Here is a 27,993-nt window from a genome sequence, read left to right as displayed (position 1 = left end):
TTACTGACTTCAAGCTTATCATGAAAATAAAGCTTCATTTTTGCAAGATTAACATTTTATTAGCTATAGCTATAAGACATATAACACCATTACCTACAAAATTCTAAAGATATGACCTGCATAGAGAGCCATGGAATGTCACATGGTAACTATGAGCAGGCTACATATTTTCCTCCAATAGAAAACTCTGAAAAAGAATAGTAGTGAAGGAAGTCATAAAGGAATTGTATAATAGGAAGATAAGACAGGTTGGTCATTTGACAAGGTTAAGATATGACAAGTGGACAACCAAACCATTCTATGATTATCTTGTAATGTTGGGAGAAAGTGGGAATGGCATCCAGCACATTGGATGTATCCCTTATGGTAAACTTTTGGAAGAATACAAATAAAGACTCACACCAGTTGAGAAGGTATTAATAGATCAAGATTTTCATTACTAGTGGGAACTTTCAAATAATGAGACCACTTATCCATTTGAGTTTTTGAGCATGACATAATTAGATGAAAAAAATCATAGAAGTTATCTTTTAGTCTATGTGTCTGTCTATTTCTTTCTGTTTGTGTCTGTCTTTAAATATATATGTCACACACATGCACACACGCACACACACACACTCGTCTTGGATAATCAGTACAAATGTACAAGAAGTTGAGATTAGAATTAAACAGGAGGAGCAAGGGCTTTTTTAGGAAATTGATGATGGTCTCTTAAGTACCTTAAAATTTTCCCCAGAAACTTAGCACTATTTTTTCAAATACCAACATTCTATCCAACTTATATGGTGACAAGCTTTAAAATACAACACTACAGTTTCTGAAGAATTAAAAAATTAGTATTACTCAAAGAACAATAGAGAAACACGTGGATATATAAGCATGTATATATGCATGTATGTATTGTAAATGTGTGTATGTACATCTGTAGTGGACATAAAGTGCTACAAAGAAAAACTGGAGTAAAGGATGATGAAAAATATATGATAGAATATATAGAAGATAGATGTGCTGGTTATGTGGTAAGATCAAGACATAAATGGTACTTGGTGTGCTTCAATGATATTCTTAAGTGATGATGAGAAAGTCCACCAATGGCAAACTTTGGGGACAATATTGGATGAGCAGTCATAGATGATTTGTCATTTGCATCATTGGAAGGAATATCCATACTGATGCTACTGTGGATGCATTTGAGTGAATATCAAGTAAGATGATTAATTCTGTGATACTAATAGGTGCATTAAATAATGCTTTAAAGAACTTGATTTACTACCAAGGACAAGGAGAATTACACATTGTGCTCTTTTGGAAACAAATTTTTTCAGTCCTCAACTTAAGTAAATTTTAGAAACAAAGATATTGTTGTTTTACATTCTATCCAACAACTAGAAAACTGAGAAAATGTGTGTGATTTTAAAGGTGAAAAATTCTGTATTTGTAGTCAAGTGACTCAAGTTGGATTCCTGACAGAAGATCCAAATTCTGGCTTTCTGCCTCTGATATTTACTTAATGTGTGACCATAGTAAAGACTTTTAACTTTTCTGAATTTCAGTTTTTGAACCTGTAAAAAAAGAAATTAATAACGTATAATAATATTTATAACAATTATGAATAATAATAGTAAGTATTGACCTTATAAGATTCAAATGATATAAAAAAACTTTACAACCCACAAAACTTTATATAAATATTGGCTGAAATTATTTGAATCATTGGGCAAAGCTCAGTCCTAGTAAGCCTTGGAATATATGATTTTCTCAGCCTGTGTTCTCTCAAGTACCACAGAATAAATAATGCTCACACCTGTTATATACACTTTATTAAATTGTAGTAACTTTAACTTAATCCAGCATTTAGGCCCCTGTTGACATCAGTTCTGTTAATACTGAGTGATTCATTTATCAGTTGAATATTTAACAGTAAAGTTGTTTACTCTTACAAAAGAAGCCCCATTTTGGGCTCCTAGTGTTTTGCTATATGGAGTCGAATAATATAAGTTTAGATACTATATGAGATAGATGCAGGATCTGTTACCCTTCCTTTCACCAGGAATTTAATGCCAGAATCTTAACAAGAAACAGAAAATATTCTTCAGTGTAGACAGATCCTTCTCTCCTCCCCCCTCTAAGTCAAAGAATTAAACACTGCAACCTGACAGCATCAGCTAAATACTGACAAAAAAAATAAATTCTCCAATCTTTATACTCTTTCTATCTAGCCAATCTTTTCTCAATCAATTTTATAAAGCACCTTTTTACCTTCTTAATGAGAGGCATTTTAAATTTGACCTCCATAGGGTACACATGTCCATCTATATATAGCTTTTGCCTCTCCCCACACCACCAAGCAGAAAGACACATGGCACCCTTTGTCCAGCCAGAAGTTATTTTAAGCTCTTCTAAAAGGAGGTTTGGTATTTAGTTAACACTTCATCCTTCAAAACCTTGGAAGGAGAACATTATTTTTAAAAATTAAATTCAAGATGGGAAGAATTAATGAGTTAAAATATGTACATTAAAATGGTTAGATAACACATTCATATAAATATTTGTGTACTTTAAAAAGGTCCTTTTTGGTTGAAATCAGATTCAAATTTACTCAGATTGTACAAATAATAATTATAAATAATAGCCTGGGTTTGAACCAATGAAATTGCATATGAATTTGCCCTGTACTTTTCAGGTGTTAAATTGCTCTAATTCCATATAGTAAATCTATTATAAGCCCTTTGGATTTTCACATTATAGTTGCTTTTAAATAGGAATAATGAATCACTGAACACCCAGGAACTCTTATTTCCTAAGAGTAGTTTGGCAATGGCAGGAAGAAGCCTAATTTGGGAAAATTTCTGGGTTCCTTTTTTATTGTCCCTTTCTTAGCAAATATTGATCTTCTAATTAATTGCTGGTGGCAAAAAAAAAGTATTACAAAACTTTCTCTTGTATAAACTCTATTATTTTGACTTTTTTTTTCTTTGTTCTAACTAAAAACTGTTTACTCCCACTTTTGGCAGAAGGTTATAGGACCCCCTATCCCTCAATGAGGCATTTATTATTAAGCATAAATAAAAAACAATGGAAAGGGCTTCAGTAGTTCACAGTCAATCTCCAAGTTGAACTGTTTGGGCGACGAACACCTCCTCCCAACCCCAACCTCATATCTTTTCAAGTTGCCTGAAAAAGTGTTTGTTGAACTTACCAGTAGATGAGGAACAAAGCAAAGAGAGGAAGAGAGGGCCAGAGGAAGAAGGTGGTTAAAAAACAAAACAAAACCCCCAAAGTACCATCAACAGATCAGAGCAGGAATCAAAGCAGGACACTCGCCCCTGTTCCTGTTGGAGAGAGAGAGGGAAAGAGAGAGACACATGGAAACACACACACAAGACGCACACACACACACACACACATACACACATACACACACGTACAGGCAATGAGAGATGAGGGTGGGGCAAACCAAGGGACTGAAGCCTGGATGACAAAAATAACAAGGGATAAGACCTATGCAAAATTTAAGCATGATACCCCCTGGAAGGGGAGGGGGTGGTGGCTCAGAGATAATTGGCAGCTTCTGGGGTTTAACAGTTTCTTCCACTCTAGATTTTTTCCTAAGAAAATTGAAGACAATCACTGCAGTGAAAGCTAGAAATATTGATGGCTGTTTGGGGTCAGTTAATATTTTCAACCTAGAAGGCTTTTCATGTAGGTGTTCAGGGTTTCCCAGTTCTTGATATATTTCTGCTATGATTTATGATTTCTCTTCCTTTTCCTTCCTATGCTAGTTTAATTAATTAGTTTTATTTTGTTCTTGGGTATGTGGTATCAAATTGCTTAATGATAAAATTTATCATTGGGCAGGAATGGGAGAAAGAGAGATATTGGCTTGAAAACTGTAATAATTGAAAAACTTTATGATGTAATTGATATTTACTTGTGAGCCTTGAAACAAACAAACAAACAAAATGGAATAGCAAAGTTTCCTGTCCTGATGTATAATTTTATCTATTTTATATTTTCTCCAAGAAGGGCTAAACTCTTTCTCTTATTATTAGTATTTTAACATGCCCTCAGAGAAAATATCTGTAGTGGTAGTAATTGAAGATATTGCTAATATTTTGACAGTAAGGTAAGGTGTCACTGAGTTCCAACTTTACAATTTTCCTTCATGATTCTGCAATAGCAAATAAAAGGATGCCAATTTCTAGTGGATCATTGTTGTAACACTGTGCTGAATGACATAGAAAATACTGTGGTGTTCTAAGCATAGAAACATTTTTATTAGATTTGGAATAGTCTTTCTATTGTGAGACTTTTAGGGATTGCTTACATAATTAATAATTAGTCATTGTAGCATGTGGAAAGGAGCAGCATATGGAAGGAAGTGCTGTTCTTTTTTGGATTTAGAAGATCTAGATTTGGGCTCCAGCTCTAACCTATAACTAGTTCTGATTTCAGACGACTTATAGTAATCTCCATTTTCTCCAGTATAAAGTGAAGTCAACAATACTTAAACCTAACTGGGTTGTAATGAGAAAAGAGCTCTTCTATCACAAATCTGAGTAATTGTTATTTCTCTAAATTATATCATCTGCAAAAATGTACATGCATTTACTTAGATGATCTCTAGCATTAAAATGTTCAACAACTGCTGATATAGCTCTCCAATCCATTCTTCACACCTTTGCACAACTGATATTCCTAAAGTGAAAAGTGTAAATATGTCACTCCTTTGCTCAAGAAGCTTCAGTGACTCCATATATCTCTAGGATAAAAATAAAAATCCTTCTCTTTAGTAGTTAAAGTCCTTCTCAGTCTGATTTCAACCTGTTTTTTGTGACTGACTTCTTATCACTTCTCACTCACTCAACATCCAGCCAAACTAATACTATACATTATTATATATATGAAATACATATATGTGAAAGTCTATCTCCCATTTCTGTGCTTTTGCAAAAGCTCTCCTCATGTTTGAAATGAGCTTTCTTCTCATTTCCCTTTGTTGTTGTTTGGTCACATCTGACTCTTTGTGATCCCATTTTGGAGTTTCTTGGCCATGATATTGGAGTGGTTTGCCTTTTCCAGCTCATTTTACAGATGAGAAAACTGAGGTAGACAAATCAAGTGACTTGTCTGAGGTGACCCAGCTACTAAGTTTCTGAGGCTGGATTTGAACTCAGGTTTTCCTGACTCCAAGCCCAGAGCTCTAATTCCTAGCTTTCTTCAAAACAGAACTCAAGTACTTACCTACTACAGAAGGGCTTTTCCTTTTCTCTCCGATGTTCTCCCCTCAACATTACTTTGTATTTAATTTGAATATCTTTTGTATATACTTGTTTTTATATCACTTTCTCCTAATAGAATGAGGCTCCTTAAAGAGACTAATTTTTTTTTGTCTGTTTATCCCTAGCACCTATGGTATTTAGCATATAGAGGGTGCTTAATAAATGATTGCTGAATGAATGGATACTTTCCCTTAGTTTTCATCACATTTAATACTGGATATATAGTATATAAAGTCTCCCATGGCAACTATGTGGATACACTTTTATTGTGGAAAGATTCTAAAGTAGTGTGGTAGAATTTAAGAAGTTAAAAAAAAATGACTTTTGATAGAATCTTGTCCAATCTACTACTTTCCTGATGATCGGAGGACAGTAGCTCAAAGTCACACAGATAATAAATAAGAAAGGGAATTTGAGCTCGTATATTCTGACTCCAAATTCGGTTGTCTTTCCACTATTTCATACTGACTATTCTTTCTTAGCCTTTCTCTGTTTTCTCCTTTAGTAACAACTGGACATCTTTAGTGAGCTTAAGGAGAAGTGAAACTGTATTCATAAAAATGCAATTCATGCATTTCTGTAGACAATGTTTGTGAAAGTCTGAAATTATTTTTTCTAATCTTTGTTATTGTTATTGCTGTTGTTAAATGAGTTGGCAGTCCACATCAGGTTAGGGGATTGCTAAAATGTGATCACCTTTATGATGTCATAATCTTGCAAGTGTATCAGCCTCCCAGATAAATATTTTTGTTTTTCTAATGCTTTTAAACAGATAAGGTTTACTTCAAAATAAAGTTTGCTTACTAGGATAGACTTAGATCTCAGCAATGTAGTGATCCAGGACAATTCCAAGAGATTTGGGATGGAAATCGTCATCCACGTCCAGAGAGAAAACTATGGAGACTAAATGTAGATCTAAGCATACTATTTTTACCTTTTTGTTACTGTTGTTTGTTTGGTTTTTCTTTCTTGTGGATTTTTTCCCTTTTTGCTCTGATTTTTCTTGTGTGACATGAAAAATTTGGAAATATATCTGAAAGGATTGTACATGTTTAGCCTAAATAGGATTGCTTACTGTCTTGGGGAGGGCAATGGGGTGGGGGCAGAGAGGAAGAAAAAAAATGGAACACAAAATCTTACAGAAATGAATGTTGAAAACTGTCTCTACATGTATTGGGGAAAATAAAATACAATTGAGGGGAAAAACTTTTAATTTGTTCCATGATCTAGAAACTCTTAGTAATCAATCCTAAATATTTAACCATTTTTGGAGGGGGAAGCCCCACACTTTTTGGAAGGTTTTTCTGAGTTTGTTTCCTTTTGAAGTTAACTTATCTAAGTGAGTAATATAATTCAAAAGATCTTGCTGTGCTCTATATGGGAAGGAGCATCTGAGGACTCTCTTTTTCTGGACTTTCAGATGAATATTCTTTGAATTTCAGGGATCCCTGGAGAAAAATTTGAATGCCTTATGATGTTGCAGGGTCCCAGAAGAATTTCAAGGTGTTAAATACACTCTATGATTGTAGACCTGCAGAGGAGGGGGGAGCTTAGTTTAATATGGAAAGAACAAAATATTACAATCCCTTCTCCACATAGTTTGCAGATAACAAAGCAAATTATTTTGTTTCTCACCTGAAGCTGAGGGGGTGACTATCCATTGAGCTCAATCCCTTTAGGATAATATGAGAAGCTCTGTAAGGACCAGGTTTCCTTCTGAGATAAGCTTGGGAAGCTAATTTTCTAAGTGAAAAGAGTGACTGGTGAGAGGGCACAGTGTATTCAGCTGATATGATCCTTTCTTGGAAGAGGCTGCAAGTCTGCTTATAAGAAAGGTATGATAATTTGTAATGGAAGGGTCTGGTTAGATGATTTAGAGCTGGCCCAGACATTTGGTAACTGTTCTAGTCTGTTTTCCCTGTGGTGAAGAGGAGTCATTTTAATTAGCTGAATTGGAAATGGTATATATTCAACAGGTCCTTTTGGATGACCACAGTGAGGTTCATCCTCCTTCCTACCTGAATGTGAACCAGTAAAGAGTGAAGAAGAATTCAAAGTCATCATCGGAGATAGAGAAGTCAAAGACCTTTAATTTCGCCACTACTTCACAGTTAATATGCCCTAGTAGTTCATGGCCCTAGGGAAAATGCTTTATATTTCTGTTCATATATTTTCTCAGCAAATATCTCTTAAAAAAACTAATTCATATTAGTTGACTAAATGACTTTAAGGTCCTATTCAATGGTGATTGATACTGGCAGCATACATCAGAATGGGATCTCAAGCTGATAGTGTTAGAGATGAAATTTCCCAATGCCTCAAAAATATCTCTGGAACCCAGAGGAGGAAATATAGAAATGTGTTTTTTTCTAGAGACCTGATTCATATGTAAAAATGGGAGTTCAATTAAGGCTACACAAGTCTCTGAGATAATATTTCAAAGCACTGTTTAACAATTGGAATAATCCAATGATGGAACAAGGTATCTTACAATAGAAAAATGAGAAAGCATTTATTAAGTGCTCACTTTGTAACTAGCTCTAAGGATACAAATATAAGACTGTGCCTGACTTCAAAGGACTTATATTTTAAAAGGAGCCAACACAAAACATTTAGGGCCCAGGAAGGAAACTTTGGTCTGGGTTGTTATGAAAATGGTCGATAGAACCATTATATTATAGGAGGATAAATTGAAATATCCCTATTAGGAACAATAGCGAGTTGTTTTTAATTGTAGCTCCATAACTTGGGATACTTTCAGTATGTCTGCCTGATAGAGGTGGGTCAGATGAGACAGCTGCAAATAAGGATAGACATACCATATGGCAGGAATTCTACAGATAAAAGAATGATAGTAAAACCTTTCACAAAGTATTTTAAATCCCCATCACTGAAATTTTTTTAAAGCAGAATTTGAATGATTTTGTGTTAGATATACCATAGAAAACATTTTCTATTTATTTTGAAAGGAATATTGGACTTGACCTGTGAAGTTTCTCCAACTTTAGGATTCTATGGTTAAATTTAAGTGAAGGATTTATAGCTTATTTTAATTAACACCAAACAGTTAATGGTGTTAAGTATGAAAAGCTAGACAGAATAGGGGAATGAATGGGATTTATAATAAACAGATTTTTGAAATTGTGTTGTCTTGGAATGTGGTTTCTAGAATCAAAGCCAAGTTTTTTTTACTATTACAAATTTATTGGAATACTCCAGAGTAGGGGAAAGAGGAGGCACATGATTAGAACAGGATAAACTTGTGTCAACCTTGTCTTCATATTCAGCAAGGATTGTAGCTTCATTTTATTCCTGTAGATAGGATAGGGTTGTAATCAAGTTGACTTCATTTTTTTTATTAGTCTAAATATCTAGAAAAAATATGGCAAAATCTAATTAATTTGAGCTTGGGGATAATCAATCTAGATTAGTGAAAGTTATTCCACATTTAATTAAACAAAAACATATTTTAATACCTACTATATGCAAAACTGAGATATAATGGTAAATGAAATATTTTTCTTGAATTATAATGTGAATTTTTGAAAATTCAAAAAAGGATAAAAATTATAGAAACATATTAGGTTATCTGGTAAAAATTCTTTGTGTACTTGCCTTGTCATTAATGTAAGAATAAATAATGAATTTTAGTTATATGGTTCTTTGCAAGTCTTTGAAAGTACTTTGTTTTTTACTGAGATAAACTTTTGCCCCTCTTAAAGATTGCAAATTCCAAATTAATGGAGTCTGGATTGATCAGAGTTTTTTTTAATCATGAATTCCTGACAGTTCATTTTAGCATTGAGAAAACTTCAAGGATAAAATCTGTTTTGATGAGGGTGCAATTGATTTTCCAATTATTATGAAAGGTCTTCTTTGAATAACTGTTACAGTGTCTGAGACATTGTGATGTGTTAGTGGGGTTTTGTTTTGTTTTGTTTTTTTAACTCCAGCTGGCCTACAGATGGAAAATGGTTATTTCCATCTACCTCTGTCCTTGACTACCTAGTACAGAGGCAGGTGACAACCCATGTTGGGAAAATTCATTATATAGAGGTATGGAAGCTAACAACTATTTTTATATTTATTTGAATTTCTCATGGCTAAAGTATAAAGATATTTCTATTCTGAAAGTTTCAGTTGTTAGCTACTTGTCCAAGAGAATTTTAGATTGACTAATACTGTGTAGATAGCATCTCCTAACTTCTATCTCTACAGCTGTAATATAGTTTTCTGGATTCTCTAAAGCCATGCCAGTGAAACGCAGGTTCTGCCATATCCTAGTAAGCTCAAAAAGTTTTGAGTGCATATCCACACATTAGTGTCTATTGCCCAATAACCAGTGGAGGTTTGTCATCTCTGTGCAATATAGATTCTCCTGTAATGGTTCCACCATGCTGGAGCTTCCCAATACAATTAAGATAAAGTAGAGAATGACCACACAAATATTTCTAAATAGTATTGCACTTAGGCCAAATATTTAAGCATTTAATTTGAATTAAATAAAGTAGTTGGGGTATTTTTAAGAGACTAACTATGCTGTCCATATGTGCCAGTAAGTTTGAAGATGAGGAGAGTTTGAAAGAAAATCCAGCTTAAGTCAGAAACCATACTAAATGTGTGGTCTTTATATGCTGCATTTAACTATGCCCCAATCTGTCTTCCCTATAGGGATGAAGATACTTGGTCAGTGAAACATAAAGGAATGTAGAATGTAAGCATCTTGAGGGCAAAAATTGTTCCATTTTTGTCTTCCCATATCCAGTGGGAAGAGTGTCTTTGCCAGAGGGAATGCTTTAGTGCTTATTGATTTGAATTGAATCATGCTGATTATAGCTTTGAATGCTACTTACTGCCTGGAAATTAGGATATTTATTCCTAGACAAAGGCTGTGATGATTAGAATTGTTGAGATCAAAGTATTTCTTAAAATACTCCCTGTGAGCCATTCCCTTACCCTAGAGAGCTATAAGTGTCAGGGGATGAAAGATTATGGCTGCCAGAAATCAAGCATTCTAGGATAATATCTGGCATTGTTGCAAAGGTGGGAATGTCCTTCCTGAATGCTTTGTTGTTATATAAATACATTTTTAGTTAGGAAAATTCCCAAAGTATGAACTGTGCTGCTCTCTCTGGCACCTCCAAATGAATTGTTATAACTTCCCTCTTCATTTTCAAATTTAAAGCCCTCTGGATAATATTTGCAAGTCTATAATACAGCTAATATATTTTACTATGTCTCATTATGTGTATTCTACTCTTGGTCAAAAGCCATTCCTAAATTTCAAGCTGGGGTCCAGGAATCCCAAATCCATATATTAATTTCTAACTCTTATTCATTTACCAAATTCACTCTTTTTTGATTCCAAACTGTGTGTATGTGTGTGTGTGTGCGCACACGTGTGCGAGTGCACACCGGGAAAGAAGGGTGAGAGAGAAAGAGAGGGGGATGGAGGGAGGGAAGGGGAGAGAGAGACACACACACAGAGAAATACAGAGAGAGAGAGAGAGAGAGAGAGAGAGAGAAAAAAGAGAGAGAGAGAAGAAAGAGAGAGAGAGACAGACACACAGAGAGAGACAGAGAGAGAGACACACACACACACAGAGACAGATAGAGAGACAGAGAGACAGAGACAGACACACAAAGAGAGATAGAGAGAGACACACACAGAGAGAGACACAGAGAAAGAGAGAGAGAGACAGAGAGAGAAAGTGACAGAGAGACAGGCAGAGATAGAGAAAGAGAGAATTTATTACAGGGACTTTATGAGTTTCAGAAATGTAAAGCACTTTGCAAAACTTAAAGCAGTATATAAATTCTGGTTATTATTATTATTAGCCTTCAGTAACTAGGCCTTCATTCCAATTATGACATCATTCTCCCAGCCTTCTACTGTGTGCCAACTGAGCTCCAGCAGTGTTTATTGAGCAGTAAGTGGGTGTGCCAGTAAATGTTTAACAACTGGGGTGTGTGTGGGGAAGTATGCATGAATACTTTTAAATTTAATCTGCATTATTAGCACTTTCTTAAGTCTAGACAATCAACAAAATAATAAATCAAGCCCTGCTTTGTAAAGATTGCTGATTTCTAATGTATAAATGCTCATACTGAAAATTTTACATTGGATTCTAGAGCAGGTCCTGGTGGGCTTCAATCCTTGATGTATTAAGTTTGATTTTTATATCATTTGCTATCTTCCTTCTACATTTCCCAAATTTTAAGGATCACCACTTGCTCAATATATTTTATTTGACTTGATTTGAATAAACAGTCCAGAAATATACCTGATTCTACTCATGCTCACTAACTACACGAGCCTCAACTGTCCCCCAAATGCCAAGTGACTGCTTAGAAGTCTTGGTGGAACTAAGCCAGCACTGTGATCCATGCTTCTTAGATGAAAACAGTGATCCAAAAGAAACTAACTGCTTAAGAAATGTTGTGACTTGCATGTTGGAAATCTTTCTTTTCATACAACTGCAGAACAGATCAATGAACTGTGGCAAAAAAAAAAAAAAAAAAAAAGTGGTGACCTAAAGAAAATACTCATCAACCTGAAGAGCAGAGAACATTCAGCACTGTTGTACTGAATGTTACTCCAGAGGAGGTGCTGAAAATGTCACCTGGTATATTGGTGGAACTTGCTTGGATAATTGAATCATCTGCACAGCCTGGGATGCAAGTTAAAAACATATTGATTGTGCACAGTCTAGAGGCCAAGAATGAGATGAATATTGAATATTAATTTGAAAATTAAATGCTTCTCTCCTTTGCTTCTCTTGAAGTCTTGTTTTTTCCTCCAATTTCTTGCTCTTTTCTCACTGAATCATCTTTATTGCTTGGAGTTTAGCTTCTTCCACTTTCACTATATGATAATGAGAGGATACTATGGGAGAAGAGTACAAAGACAATGAGTGATGAAAACTCATCCTTTAAAAAACAGACAATCCTGGCATATTAGTTGATATTGTAATTAAAAAAACAACAACCATAAAACATAAATAGAGAGCTAATTTGGTTTTAAAAAGAGAATAAAACCAAATTTTTTTACATCAAATAAGAAAATGAATAATTCACAATAACTGACAAAGGAAGTTATCAGACAATTTTGTCCAGTTATATACATATATATATGAAAAAATATATATGCTAACAAAAATAACCTTGGGGGAATGAATGAATACTTAAAAAAGGATGAAATAGCTAGAATAACTAAAAAGAAAAAAATAACTCATTATCAGGAAAAGAAATTGAATAAGCTATAAATGAAATCTTGCAGTAAAACTCTAGAACAAGTAAATTCTGTCATTCAGAGAACTAAGATTTACTGGGATCCTTTCAACTTCTCTCTATAATACAAATATGCATTTGATACCTAAACCAGGGAGAGACAACTTAGAAAAAAATAATGTAGACCAATATCCCTAATAAATATTGATGCAATATTTCAAAATATTACAAAACTGCTTTCATTAATGTCCTACAGTATAAATACTGAGAATACAGATGCAAATCTCAGATGTGCCACTCACTATCTTTGTACCTTGAGCAGGCCATTTCATCCTTCTGGACCTCAATTTGTTCCTCTATAAAATGGGTATTTGATTGGATGTTTTTTGAAGTCTTTTCATACTCTAAATTCTATCATTCTAAGAATTTACGCTCCCCATATTGAAGTATTGAATAGAATTTTAAACAATAAAAATGCTAGTTTACTTAACTCCCATTTTCCCAAATATTTCAAAGTATCTTTTATATGTTTTCATCTCTATAAGATTCCTATGAGAAAGTCTGACTGCCTTTCAGATTGGAGAGTTGAATTAAAAATGATTTTAAGTCACTTGTCTGACATCAAACTAGTTAATTACAGAATGAAGGCAAGAATGCAGATTTTTTTCAGCTACCAGAACAGCAAGCTTGTCACTTAAACTGAATGTTTGGTTTGGAATAAATTCCTAAGTTCTTTTCATAAAATGAGATCCCAAATTGGAGGTTAACTTATACTTGGAATAACACATGGTTTTTCTTTTGGGGGATTGCAAATTTGTTTTTCTGAAGAAAATGTTATTGTTCTCTATATCTGTGAATACTAGAAGAGAGTAAATTACCTCATAAAATTCACTATCTTTGTATTCTCAGGATGAGGCCTGCATTGTGTATAATTATTTGTTATTCATCTTTTTTTTTTTTCCCACAGAGCAAGATTCAAATGAATGAAATAATGGAGAAGTGAATATTTGGATACAAAGCTCATACAAACAGAATATTTGTCACATCCCCAGAGAAAAGTGAGAGCTTGAGATTCTGTTTAAATAGCTTGTGTTACTAAAAATGTGAAGGGCAAAAGATGGATATTCCAGACGAGGGAATTTGAGACTCTGCAAGAGAACAAAATAATTGAGAGAGGAAAAAGAATTTGTATTGAGATGAATAAAATTTATATAGACTTTCTTTCTATTCTATATAACTCCTGGTAGCACTGAAGGCAAGCCACTATATCAGGAGACCAGAAACAGGGGAAAAACTGTAGAAAGAGAAAATTTATTAAGAGAGTTCGGGCCACAAGAAATTAGGTTTTAATAAATAAGAAATGGATCATAGGAAATGACTGGAAATAATGAATGATGCATGCATTATGTTCAGAGGGGAAAAAGTCCTCAAATTAAATGTTTACTAGAACTACAGTCAAATCTCATTAAACTGGCATTAAATTACTGTAAAGAATATATAATTTGATGTTACTAATGCTTCAGTGGCAACTAGATGCCCTGTGGTAAGTTAATCATATATTGTTATTTAATAAATATTAATTTAGTACCTATCCAAAGGTCTTTCTACAATGAAATCACATACTTCATATGGGTAAATGTCTATAAATATATGGATATGCATACATACATACAGAAATATAAACAGTATATAGGTATATGTTGTATATATCTGTGTGTATTCTATATTTTTGTCTATCCAAATATACACAATAGTTAGGTGGCACAGTAGATAGAGCACTGGAATCAGGAAAACCTGAGTTCAATACAGCCTCAGATATTTACTAGCTGTGTAATTCTGGGCAAATCATTGAATCCCATTTGCCTCAGTTGTAAAATGAGCTGGAGAAGGAAATGACAAACTGCTCCAGTATCTTTGCCAAGAAAACCATATGAAGAGTCAGACGTGGATAAAATGACTGAACAACATCTATATACATATATACAAGGCATATATGTATATATATTCATATTTGTACATGCATATATAAAGTAGGTTGGTACATAGGTACCAGTGCATATTAACAGTAGATTTTGTTATTGAGAGTTTCTGTAACTGGGAAATCATAGCTCTATATACATATCTACATATGTATGTATATATATATATATATATATACATTATAGTTAATATATATGTGAGTGTGACTATATATCTAGATTTAGAAAAAAACAATTCTAGAATTCAGACCTAGCATGTTTTCTGAATGATTGGGAGAAGACTTACTTGACATTCAGTGCTTGTATAAGGAAGAGAGTTGATGTCAGACTGTGGAAAGAGAGAAATTTTTTTTTTCTTCTCTGTCTTACTCTCTCCTAGAGAGGATACTTGTGGTCCCAGGCTTTCTTCAGAGAGAGGTCCTGAAGGAAGAGAAGGACTTTGAGAAGAAAGAGAAGCTGGTATCTTGAACATATCCTTTGTATATGTTTTATATATATGTATATTCTATACCTATGTTTTCCAGCTTACTCACTAGAGACTTCAAGGAACTTCCCCTTGGGTGTTTTCCTTTTGGTCAGTCTAAACTATCTTACTCTCAGTGGTAAAACTCACTTCGTACTAACCAATCTCTAGAATTTATCTAATTTCTATTTGCTATCAGCTTGGATCTATAAGTTTATTCTCTATTTACCACTGTGATTGCCTTTGTCTAAATGACATGGTAGAAAGGGAATCAATTCTTTGGATATAACTTTCGTTACTCCTTTCTAATAAGGGATATCAACCAGGAAAGTGGCTTGAATCTAAAACAATTTTCCTTAGACTAGTAATATTTAGGGGACAGACATATATAATTTTAGTCTCTTATACCTTGTTTGAAGAGAGCAAAGTGAGACAGCCTTATAATATCAATCTTCTACTCTCCAGCTAATAATCAAAGTCTTTCTTGGTGACTGGTGACTAAGATTCCAGTGACACACTCCCTTTGAATTATATTTAGACACATCTATATGCATATATAGTGGTGGAGCAGTGAATAATGTTCTAGACTTGGATTCAGAAAGACTCCTCTTCCTAAGTTCAAATCCAATCTCAGACACTTACTAGCTGTATGGCCCTGAGAAAGTCATAGTTTGCTCTAGTTTTCTCATTTGTAAAATGAGCTGGAGAAAAAAAGGACAAACTATTTGACTATCTCTGCCAAGAAAACCCCAAAAGGGAGTCATAAAAAGTTGGATATGACTAAAAAATGACAGCAATGTGCATATACATATAAACCACATCGGCAACACACATACTGTACCTACATAGACCCACACAAATGTATTTCAATAGTAATAGGAACTCGCAAAGAATTGCAGGAATTCTCTCTGCTAATATATATCAGTAACGAAAATTTCTTCATTGGGATGTCCCTATGCCAAATAGTTCAGCTTGATTCTAAGACATATTTTGAAATTTAAAGGGACTTTAATTTAGTTGTATTATCAATGTGGGAGTCATCACTGAAGAAGTACAGTCAGATCAGTTCCTTATGAAAGAAAATATTAAAGTCAATATCATATTAAAAGTTATAAACATAAAATACAACATGCAATTAGAACAACTATAATCTGATCTGTTTAAATAAGGTATTGCTGTAATATATGACATGTATAGAGAAGCAAATATTAACAGGGAAGATGTAAAGCAATCACCACAAAAAAAGGGACCCAGAAAAGCTAGGAACTCTCTCAGACATCGAACACTTTATCTCTCAAGCAGATAAACATGGTTTCCAAGTGCAACATTGGTTTAGAATATAGATTCATTGTCAAGACTTTACAGATAAGAATGATGGAAGCTTATGAAGAGTGACGCTTCATTTTTTTTAAAGTGAGAAGCAGAGGAAGGAAAGAAAAAAAAATCACAAAATTTTAAGGAATGAAACCTAATTCAGATCATTTGAAGATGTACAATAAAAACAGAAAAGACAAGAAAAATGGGAAAGCTTTCCCAAAATTTCTGTAGCAAATTATTTTCTTCACCAATGGCAGTTTAATGCCTACATTTGGACTCTGACATTTCAGTTCTTAAAATGCTGTATGAAGAAGAAGAAATGGTATTAAAGAAAATGAGGTGTTAAAAATGGCTTGTATTCATTTTTTTTCTTTTATGCCCTGAGACTTCATAGTGTAAGTTTTGCTTACCCAAATATTTGACAATGCCCAAGTATTTGACTTTCTTTGCTATTTTTCTAACAGTTTACCTGTCATGTCAAGTGAGTTTGCAGTTCCACTTGGATTACCTTTGCTGTGGCAGGAATCCATTGGGGAAACTTCAGGTGCCCTTTGTAATAAGGACCCAGAGGAAATTTACCTGGACCTCTAAAGTTCTATTGTTTATTGTCTAGCTAGAGGTCAATAGAAAATTAAGAAGGATCAGAAGACATTTTGTTACAGAATATCTACAAAGAAACATAACTGGAATAAGAAGCTGAGGGTTTATAATCTTTGCTTTCAATGTGTCTTTTGGTTTGAGATAACGTCTCTCCTCTCCTGTTCAGCAACCCATCTTATACACCCCAAAACCTTATCTACCATCTTTTTCTCATACAGGTGAGTGAAACCATACCCTCTGATCCAGAGCAACAATTTCCAGATTTCTTAAGGGTCTTATTGTCTTTCTGACTTTTAAATACATGGATTTGGCAAAAATGATTAATTGGTTGAAGTACTTTCCCCATGTGTTCTTACCATCCTTTATATTGTTTCCTTATGATGGGCCCACCATCTCTCCCTCCTCTGCCAAACCCTCCTTGGCTTTCAGGGAAATTATTTTGCTCAAACAATTGTAACAATTAGATTAGCATGAGATGAGGGTAACATTCTTTATCCGTATGGGAGGTAGAGTCCCTTAAGCCAAGAAAATGACATATGGATGGTCAAAAGGAAAGAATCAATCCATAGTATTATTTTTTCTAGCTGAGATAATATCTTTTTGTTAGTTGTGTTGATATGGTCTACCCTAACATACATTGGAGTGCTAATATGGTTCATTGGTCCTGCCCCCACAGGTTATCCCCCTTAATGATTCAAATGTTGAGCCTCTAGGCTCCTTACTACTATTTACTACTCCTTACTACTCTTAGAAAGAGAAACCTATAAGTACTGTCTAAGTCTTGGAGCCTTTGGGTTCTTATTAGTGATGGAGCAGCAATGGATACCATACCAATAATGGATTGAGTTGTTTGCAAATTAAGCATTATAGTGTTAGAGAAAGAAACTCATTGGGAATAACACCTTTAAGGAGATTGTTTTCAGTTTTATGACTGCTGGCATAAATGGACCCAGCCTTAACATATTTCTGGTCCTATTCATTATATTAAAATTTGTGTTTATTAATGGAAAGAATAACTTGAACTAGAAGCAAGTCTCACAAAACCGAGACATCTATCCCCACTATATACTCAGGCTGATTTGTAACTGTAATAGAATCATAGGCTTCTAAGAAGAAAGAAAGCTTAAATGCCATTGTGTCACAGCTGGAGAATCTGATGCACAGTGAAGATTAATGATTTGTTCATGATCATATATTTAATGTCTCCAATTCCAGTGACCTAGCTACTATGCCAGGCTGTTTTTATATATATAATACCATTATTATATTGCCCTACCTTTAGTGAATTAGTGGTTTTTGTTCCTCATAGTGATTTCCCCTAAATCTCCTACTGCATTCCATATTTAATACAAATGAGAACTCTCCAGGTAATGATCACCTGGTTTCTGGTATCCAGAAGATCCCTAAAGATCTGAACCTTACCATCCATCTAATAAGGGGTTACTCTGGCCCAGTATTTCTGAAGCACTTTTATTTTTATACAAATATTGAACAACTTTGGAGGGCTTGGCTCCATTCCTGGCGATCCTTAAATTACACATAAGCTTATGGTCCAAAGGAATCAGTGGAAACTAGGTAAGACCCATTTGCCTATTCCTTCCTCTTTTATTATTTCAAAAAAACTTTTTAATGGTACTTCCCCAATTATCTGTAAATACAATTTTTATCATTCATTTGTACAAGATTTTAAGCTCCAAATTTTTCTCCCTTCCATCCTCCCCTTTTCTCTTCCTAAAATGATAAGCAATTTGATATAAATTATATGTACAAATATATAAACATATTTCCATATTAATTACAGTTGTGAAAGGAGAAATAGACCAAAAGGAAAAAAACAAACAAAAAACTCAGATAAAGTGAAACAAGTATATTTCAGTCTACTTTCAGAGTTCATCAGGCCCTTATCTGGAATGTTCTTCCATTATTATTAATCTTAACCCTAATCCAATCAGTAATGCTAAAAAAAAATGGTTACCAATCTTTCTCATAATCCCATGTTTTTATAACTTGACTCCTGGTCTCCTTCCAAACAAAACTTCTTAGATTCCCATGCTTTTAGAGTGGCTCATCAGAGAGGGCAGCACTACTGGTGTCTACTTAAAATCAAGGAGATCCAATTTATTCAAACTTCAAAAGCATATCCTGAATTGTAACAAACAGAGGAAGTCCCATAGTAAGCAATTACTTCCAGATAGGAGGAGCACCTTCTAGGAGCTTTTTAGCTCTAATGACCTTTGAAACAGGGTGTTCATAAGGGGAATGGAGTTTCTTTAGTGTCAACTATTCCATATCATATGGCCAATCAAGAACTCCCAGATCTTTTAGATAATTATTCTAGAGTTTTTGAACAGATCAGGAAGGGAATTCATCCTTAGAGAGCTAAATCTGCCTGATTCCCACCTGAGCCCATTGAAAGAGATATATATCCCTGTCCCAACTGTATAGGGTGTCAGAATGACCTTGCAACTAGGATTTCATTTAGTTCTCTAAAGTTATGAAATTTATCATCAGAATATAAATCAGTGCTGGTTTCTTTTCCCCACAAATGCACTAGCCAATCCCTTAAAGCTTCCATTTCCTTCTGGTAATATTTAGGCAGTAAGCTCCTTATTTCCTCTGAATATCCCTTAATTTCTTCTAATTCACCGTCCCCCTAAGAGAACACTGCCTTGTGATGGTAAATGACTATTTTTTCCAGTTTTCTGTCAATGGGGGAATACCAGGGCTGGAAACTAGGGGGACCAACCTTTACCCTTTCCCCAAATTTCATCTCTAATAATACAAATATCCTGAAACAACAATATTAGGTTAGGGTCATGATCAGATCTCCTTGTAGTGCTAGGAAAATGTTGGCCTTCTCATCTTCAGCTGGGTTATTACAAAATCTATCAGTTGGTCCTCTGCCTTTTGTACATGCATCTTGGTCTCACTTAATTTCACTTTTGTTAACATTGGTGATGGCTTCTGCAATAATTAGTAACAGTCAAAGAATAGTAAAGTTACCTTTTTACAAATGGTCAGTGCTCCTGTAGTGACCTTAGAGGACTAGACTTCCTACCAGTGTTTTACGCTGATGTTTTGCACTGATGAAATGTTAGAAACCCAGAAGACTACCATCTAACATTGGGTGAGTCATATAAGAAGAATTTATGGAAGGACTTGAATGAGAGTCACAAGGGAAGAGAAGGCATAAATGGATTTTTGACTTGCAGCAGTAACTATATTACTGACTCATAGAGCCATTGAGAAGGAAAAGGATGGAAAGGAGAAAGAGATAAACAAGATAATGGTAATGATGACAATGAATATAAAAGATGAGAACAAGATGGTAATTATAATAATTCAAGATCAACCTGTTGCCATTAGAAATTACAAAAAGCTTATCTCTGAGTAGTAGTCTGTGCTTAATGATCTACACCAATTGGTCAATGAAGTGGTAGAAATAATGTAACATATTAAGTCATGTTACACAAATTTAGCATCTACTAGATACCTAGACAGACAAGATCAGATGACTATAGTAATACACTAGAAGTTTACTGTCCTTTATAAACTAACAACTGATGACAATTCCTCTTCCTAAAAATATAAGCCCTGAAATATCCTAGAAAAATCCAGCAAACTATCTCTTTGAAGGATGTATTTAAACCCAAAACATCACTTCAGAAAGAACAACCAATATATTATACTTATCCATAAAAATTTCAGAATGTTTATGCTATATGTTATTAATAATACCAGGTACTCCTAATCTCCAAACTGCATAGAATGAAAAGCTTTTCAAAATGTAGAAAGTAGGAGATATTAAAATAATGTGGGAACAGGATTAAGATAGATATCATCCCATTGCCTGCTCTGGGAATTGTTCTGAAGACATTTTCAGTGAGTCCACAGAAGTTGTTTACATTTCAATATACTTCTTCAATTGAAAAAAATTCAATTTATTTCTCTGCACAATAGTCTGCAGAGCATTAAATTTAAAAAATATATACCCAGTATAGTAATTTGTTTTTAGATTGCTTTCATCTAAACCCCATAAAAAAAAGATGAATACAAGAAAACAGTAAGAATACTAACAGTAGTTATTATTATCATTTCATTAATGGGAAAAAAGTCCTTATACCTAATTGAATATAACATGATATATGATATGAATATGACAAATACATGTATATAACACACATATAATATAACAGAAATATAACACAGAAGGATTTCAGACTTCATTTACTCCAATGTATACTTGGCTAAGAATCACTTCTCCATTCCTTAAGTGGTTGACTGGTCCCTTCTTGAAGACCTTCAAATTTGGGGATTTCATTAATTTTTTTTTCAGAATTTCAAGTTGCATTTTATTTTTCTAAAATTGCCCACAGTACTAGAAATTCCTGAAAATAAGGCATCTGTTTTAAAAAGGAGAGAGTGGATGATATCAAGGGATTTCCATTTCTCATTCAATGCTCACATATTTCAGGACATCAGCCTGGCTACATCTGTAGTCCAAAAATGGGTCTTCACCAGTCTCAATAGTTCTTTTAGCAAAAATACCTATCCTATGATCACTGTTAACCATCATAACTTTTGAATAGCAGCTGGGATTTACTGAATGATTTGTAAAATGAATTTTGTTATCCTTGTAGGCTGCATCCACCAAAAATCATTATTCAAGTTGAAGAGAAAGTTGCACACGTACTTAATCATAAACCTTTGGTCTTTTGTCTTCCTGATCCTGAGAAATAATCTCACCACAGTATTCAGAGATAAATTTATTCTTTTGCACAGAATTTTTGATGAAAATTCCCAACCTGCCACATCACATGGAATCATCTGTAACTGCTTTTTGGATCTTCTCTGAGTGCTGCAGTTCTTGCAAGACATATTTTTATTATCCCAGTAATCAGTAGCTCCATAAGTCAGCCAGAGGACTAAATCACATTTGTGGACAACCAAATAGCAAGGTCATTGTTTAGTGTTGCATTGTGCTTTATAACAGCACTCGGGGAATTGGTTTTGGCATTCTGTGCTACACTGACAAAACTTTTCACAAAAGATTTGAACAATTCCGCATGGGCAAGAACTGTCACAAAGTTGATGTGGATGATCACAGGATTGATAGTTGTAAATGTAGTTAGAGGAGTCATCCTTTTTCAGTTGTATCTTTCTGCAATGTGTAGGCCACAAAAAGTAAAGATTCCTTTACTCTAAACTCATAGATCTGTCTACATGTTTTGGTTCCAATCATAGCAATGGCACAAAATTATCATAATAAGTGTCAATAAGAACTCCAAACATTGAGGCTTCAGTACCACTCCATTATATATTCTGCATAGTATAACATAGGTTGAAGCTCTTTTTCTTGTCAAGGACAACTCCTGATATATATGATCTTGATCCCTTCCCTTTTTCAAAAGATTGTTCCATCTATCATCCCTTCTTCTTTCAATTTCCAATCTTTTCCTCTCTACTGTGTTCTTCTTTATTGCCTTCAAATGTGCCTGTGTCTTCATCCTTTAAAAAACAAAACAAAATACTTTCACTAGATCATATCATTCTCTCAAGTTGTCATCCTAAATATTTCTTCTCTTTTTCAACCAACTCCTAAGGGAAAAACAAAAACAAAACTATTTCTAATATTTTGCTCTACTTTTCTGTCTTTCAGTCCTTTGCAATTGGGCTTCTGACCTCATCACTCAACTCTTTCCAAAGTTACCAATGATCTCTCAATTACCAAATTAAATTATTTATTTTTGTTGTTTTAAATGATCTTTTTTATTGTGAACTTAAGCAAAATGTCAATATATAAAGAAAAGCAAAAAAAAGAGGGGTTCGGAATGAAACTATATATTTCCCTGTTAGATACAGCTTGAATTTTTTTTTCACAATTAAAATCTAATATCATAATTTCGTCATTGCTTCATTTGTCAGTTTCTTCTTCTGAGCTTTCTCTGACTCTCTTCTGTTTATTTTTAATGATTCATTGAGTTTCTTTTCTTTCCAATCTTATTATACATTATTTCCTTTCCTATAGTGCACACAAACTAGTCTACTCTGTTCCTCACATTCCATCTTGTTTCCCCTTTTCCTCCTCTCTGGAATGCATGTTTTCTTCAATTCCCTATTATATAATTGTCCTCTTCCATCAGGATTAAACTCAATCATTACCTTTTACACAGAGTTTTTCCTTATTCTTCCAAATATATATCCCAACTGTACACACATACATACACCCACACCCATGCCCTTGCCTAGGTGATGAAGTGATTAGAGCACTGGATCTGAAGTCAGAAGACCTGAGTTCACAGTTAGCCTCAAACATGTACTATGTGACCTTGGGCAAGTCATTTAACTTTTGTTTGCCTCAGTTTCTTCAATTGTAAAATATAAAACAATATTTCCTCGGGCTGTTGTTAGAATTAAATGAGATAACTGTATAATGCATAGAGCTGTGCCTAGTAGGTGCCATATAAATACTAGATATTATTATTATTATCATATGCATGTTGCATGCTTCTATAAAATATAAACTCTTCCTTTCTTTTTCTTTCTCTTCCTTTTTTCTTTTTCCCTCCTTCATCTCTCCTTCTTCCTACCCTCCTTCCTCCCTCTCTCTTCCTTTCGTTTGTTCTTTCCTCCCTTCCCTGCCTTCCTCCTTCTCTCTCTCCCTTCCTTTCTTCTTTCCTTCCTCCCTTCCTTCCTTCTTCCCTTCCTTTCTCCTTTTTTCCTTCTTTTTTCTTTTCGTTTTCCTATCTTTTTTCTTTCTTTTCTCTTTTAATTTCTTTTTGCTGCTCATTTTTGCACATCTAATAGCTTACATAATGTCTGGTACATATTAGGTGCCGAAATATGCCAGGCATCATGTAGGACAGAAATGTCAAACCAACAGCCAACTCCTGAATGTAGTCCAAACCAAAATTAAAATATAATTGAGAAATATTCAAGAAAATAAATAAAAATAGGTAATTATTAAGTGAATTTCTAGGTTAATATGTAGTTTTCAAGGATTTGTTTTTATAGGAATTAACACTACTAATTGTGGAAGATGAAACTAGTTGTTTTTTTCCTTAAATTTCTAAGATTCCATTTGATTTTTCATAATCTCAGAAATGTTAATTTGTCTTCTGTAAAGTGTGGACTCTAATGTGATCTCTTTAAAAAAAAGTCCTAACAAAACTTCAGGAATGGCATTTAGTTTATCAATCAAATGCACTTCAATTTTATTTGTTCTATGACTAGTATCACTGCTTCAATGGCTACTTACTCATTTGTAATGGGCTGTTAACTTTAAGGCATCATTGTGGCCATGTTTATACCCCATTAAAAGACCCATAGAGGAAAATAATTGGGCACTTAATTGTCAATTATTTTACATTGTGGGCATAAAAGAGAAACTTGTTTTGGAAAAGAAACAACTCTAAATTCCAATTTACCTTTTCCCACCTACACGGTAGTACTTTTGTTTTGAGATACCCTAAATCACTTGTCCTTGGGTACTCTAGAAGTGAGATAAAATCAAGCTCTGCATTGCCAGAGAGGTGGAGCGATAGAGAACTTTGACTGTGTTATAATACTCTTTATGCATATTTATGTATTTGAAACTCATAATAATTTTGAGCTAAGTTGTGTAAATAATATTATTTCCCTTTTGTAGGTAAGGAAAATGAAGTGCAGAGATTCTGGGTAACATGACAGAATGTGGACTCAAATTCAGATCCTTCAACCAAGAGATCAGTGTTCTTTTCAGAAAATTTCCAGTAGAGAGTTACTAGCAAAGTACTGCTTTGGGTAATAAAAATGTTACTATATGTCTCTAGTACTCTCCACTGCCTCTGCCTGGTTCTTCCTGTATACTTTTCTTACTGCCCCAATTTTCTCCTTTTTGTGAGGGGAACTTGGTAATCCCTTACATCTCTGCATGTTTTGCATTTTGTAGCTGTGGTCTTTAAGTTTGAGCTTTAATTTCTCTCCTTTGCTCCATTAATAATTTTCCTGATGCAAAAGTGTTATAGATATTAAAAAAAAAAGTCAGTGTATTACAAAGGAGAAAGAATTGGAAAGAATCAACCACCTACTGGGGGAAGGGTCCAATTACTATCAATGCCAAAAAACATTTAAATCTGCTTTCCTTATTTATTCTACTCATCATCAAAATCATAGCACTTCTCTTGGTGGCTATAATAAATAACTGGGAATAATATGAAATTCAGAAAGATATTATCACCCATTCTCAAGGCACTTGTATTATTTTTAAAAGGCAATATTGAAGTAGATGAACATAAAATAAAACATTTTATCTGAATTTAGGAGGAGGAAGAAGTGAATGTTATTCTTTTAATGGAAAATGATTATTTGATTCTTTCTCTTTGGTTTTTCAGTCTGTCTATAAGTGAATTGTAAAGTAGGTGATAGGATAAAAACCATTACAGAGTGATTTAGGAAGACTGAGAAGATAAGCAGCTGGGAGAATGGAAGGAGAGATGACAGGATCAATCACTGTTGGATTCCAAATTGCTAAGGGATTGCTCCATAAATAACATGACCAAATTTGGCTTCCTACCTTCCTGCAAAAGTTGAAACCTACTGAAAGTGTTTGATAGTAATAACCACAGTGAATGTTAGGATGGTGATTCATAATGTTCTGATTTAACAGGATGCAACAGAACTGCTTCCTTTAGTGGAAACAATGTCTCTTGTTAATCATGACCCTTTTCTAGACCCTCATTACTTTCCCCCTAGACTGTTGTTTAACTACATAATTGCTATCTCTGCTTCCTGTTCCATAATTGGTATTCTTTCTCCAAGTCAGGTAGCTTCTAAGATGATATTCCTAAAGCATATGTCTCCCCTTTACTTTGCTTCTCAAAAATCTCAAAAAACCCCAATGGGGTGGTTCCCTCACCCCATTAAAATAAGATACAATCTCTTCAAGCTGATATTTTAAGATCCTTCACAATCAGCAGTGTAGTTCCTCAGTTTGACAGGAGATTGAGGCTGTTTTATTTCAGGCCCTCCAATGTGTCAGCATCCATGATTTGTAGAAATTCCCCAAGACTTTCCACTAGAGATCAGAGGGCAAGGGGAGGCATTTTTTAATGATTATGGGACGCTGAAGCCCTTCTTTCTTAAAATAATAGCTTTTTATTTTCAAAATATATGCAAAGATAGTTTTCAACATTCACCCTTGCAAAAACCTTGTGTCCAAAGATGAAAATATTATGTTGTGATCCACATTCAGTCTTAACATTTCTTTTTCTGGATGCAGATGCTCTCTCTATCACAAGTCTATTGGAATTCAGCCTCTCTTTTTATAATCTAGATTTATAAAAACAGTTTTTTTTGGCAGTACTCATACAGTCAATATTATTGTGAGATTTGCCCTGTAACAGATCATTCTAGACAACTTTAAGCCCTGGCCCCTAATTACTCTGCAAACTGATAATTGCTGATAAGAATTATATGTTCTGGAAGGAAAACCTACTCCAAGGTAAAGCTTCATTTGATAGAAGGAAGCATCATCTTTGAGGGGGTACCTCATTACTATTTGCATTAGCTGTAATAATCCAAAAAACTTTTAGACCATCCAGAAGTTCTAAATGATCCGAATGCCAGATCTAGTAGTCATTTTTTTCCCTAGGTTTATGGACATTGTCATCTGTGGACAGGGGAAAATAATAAAAATCTAAATTTGGATACTTGTAGTGTTCAGCTCTTTGACTAACATTGCAAGTTATGAATAGAAAGGTAGAAATACATTGTTCAAGGTACCTCAATGGTAATAGGCCTGCCTTCTCCTAGAAGACAGACTATAGAGGCTAAAATTTTATGTGTACCCTGTAGAATTTGTAGACATCTTTCAACTATGCCATTCTATTTAGTCATAACCTGGAAGTTCAGGGAATTTCTGGGAGAAATGACTCATTGGAAATGGCTAAGTCAGGAGAAGGCTTATTGGATTTCATTTGTGATCTTATTGGCATAGCTATACTGGGCAGAAAAAAAGCAGAAAACTCAGTGAAATACAAAAGCTTTAGAGGAACAAATTGAGCCAGAAAAACCACTTCCTTGTACTTTTTGATTGTAAGAAATTGATGTGGTATTGGTGGGGAAGCCAGGACAATTGTAGGAGAGTTATCTTTGAAGTATTTGCAGATATTTCCTGCTTAGTTTTAGTCCTTAGAATATGTGCTTGTACATTCTGCTTGTTTCCAATTCAGTAATATAGAGACATTGAGGAGTCTGTTTCTGGCCATAACTGTGTGCTGCAAATGGCTCAGGATTGAGTACTGTTATGATAAAAGATCTATTTGATTGTAGAGGCGGAAGAACTGATGACTCAGGATTGGCTGAATCAGAACTGAATTTTCAGACAAAGGGGAGCTTTCCACTCTTACTACACTGTATTTTTACTTTCCTAATTTAGTACAAAAAGAGATACAGTACTGTAGTGGATAGAGAGCTGGTCTCAGAATTAGGAAGTCCTGGTTGTAGGACCATCAACAAGGTTCTTAATCTGTCAATGTTGAAATCAACTTAATGAGGCCATAAATCACAGAACAGTTGCCAATCTCTTTTAGCAGAAGGAATCTACTTACTAAGAGTTCATTATACTAATGAAATCATAGGCTTAGACAAAAAATACCAGTATAATTCTTCTGACCCTGAATTCATGTTTTGACAATTTTCAGTTTTCATGCTCATTTGAACTTCTTAAAATCTCAGTTCTCTTCAAACATCCTGGTAATAACCCCATCTGGCTTATCCATTTTTATTTATTAACTCCCCAACTTGAACCCTGCTTTTTATGCTCCAGAAAAAGATTGTTAAGGAACTAGGGCCATTTAAAGAAAAGAGCACTAAATTTGGACAAGGATGTGGGTTTAAATTCTGAAAATACTACTCAGTGTCTGTGTGATCACAGGGAAGTTTTTGTTTAATGACACTGGGCCTCAGTTTCCTTCTTTGCAAAACTACAAGATTGGACTAGATGTTCTTTGATATTCTTTCTCACCCTAAATCTGTGATCTTATGATTCCTTTTCATTTCCCCTTCCCATCTTCTACTAGAGAGTTGATTGTTCCATTTGTAGGATGTAGTAGCCAAAATAAAATAAGATTCTGGTAGATCA

At 34.3% G+C, this 27,993-nt stretch overlaps 1 protein-coding gene and 1 long non-coding RNA gene across 2 annotated transcripts in view; one reads left to right on the top strand and one right to left on the bottom strand.

Moving 5' to 3' along the window:
- The window catches only part of TXLNB (taxilin beta), a 63,819-nt gene extending 60,426 nt beyond the window's left edge, over nucleotides 1-3,393 (bottom strand). Inside the window, exon 1 of the mRNA XM_003769504.3 lies at nucleotides 3,200-3,393. The gene's annotated coding sequence lies outside the window, so the exon portion shown is untranslated. The remainder of the gene's footprint in view (nucleotides 1-3,199) is intronic.
- LOC116423133 lies at nucleotides 1-24,876 on the top strand. The gene is made up of 4 exons (XR_004233599.1): nucleotides 1-413; nucleotides 13,480-13,570; nucleotides 14,871-14,950; nucleotides 24,520-24,876. It is a non-coding gene; the product is annotated as an uncharacterized LOC116423133 (long non-coding RNA).
- Nucleotides 24,877-27,993: the final 3,117 nt, after the last annotated feature.

The sequence above is a fragment of the Sarcophilus harrisii genome, chromosome 4, assembly GCF_902635505.1.
Source record: "Sarcophilus harrisii chromosome 4, mSarHar1.11, whole genome shotgun sequence".
Taxonomy (NCBI): Eukaryota; Metazoa; Chordata; class Mammalia; order Dasyuromorphia; family Dasyuridae; genus Sarcophilus; species Sarcophilus harrisii.
The sequence above is the reverse complement of the archived record's forward strand: the minus strand, read 5'-3'. Positions and strand labels throughout refer to the sequence as shown.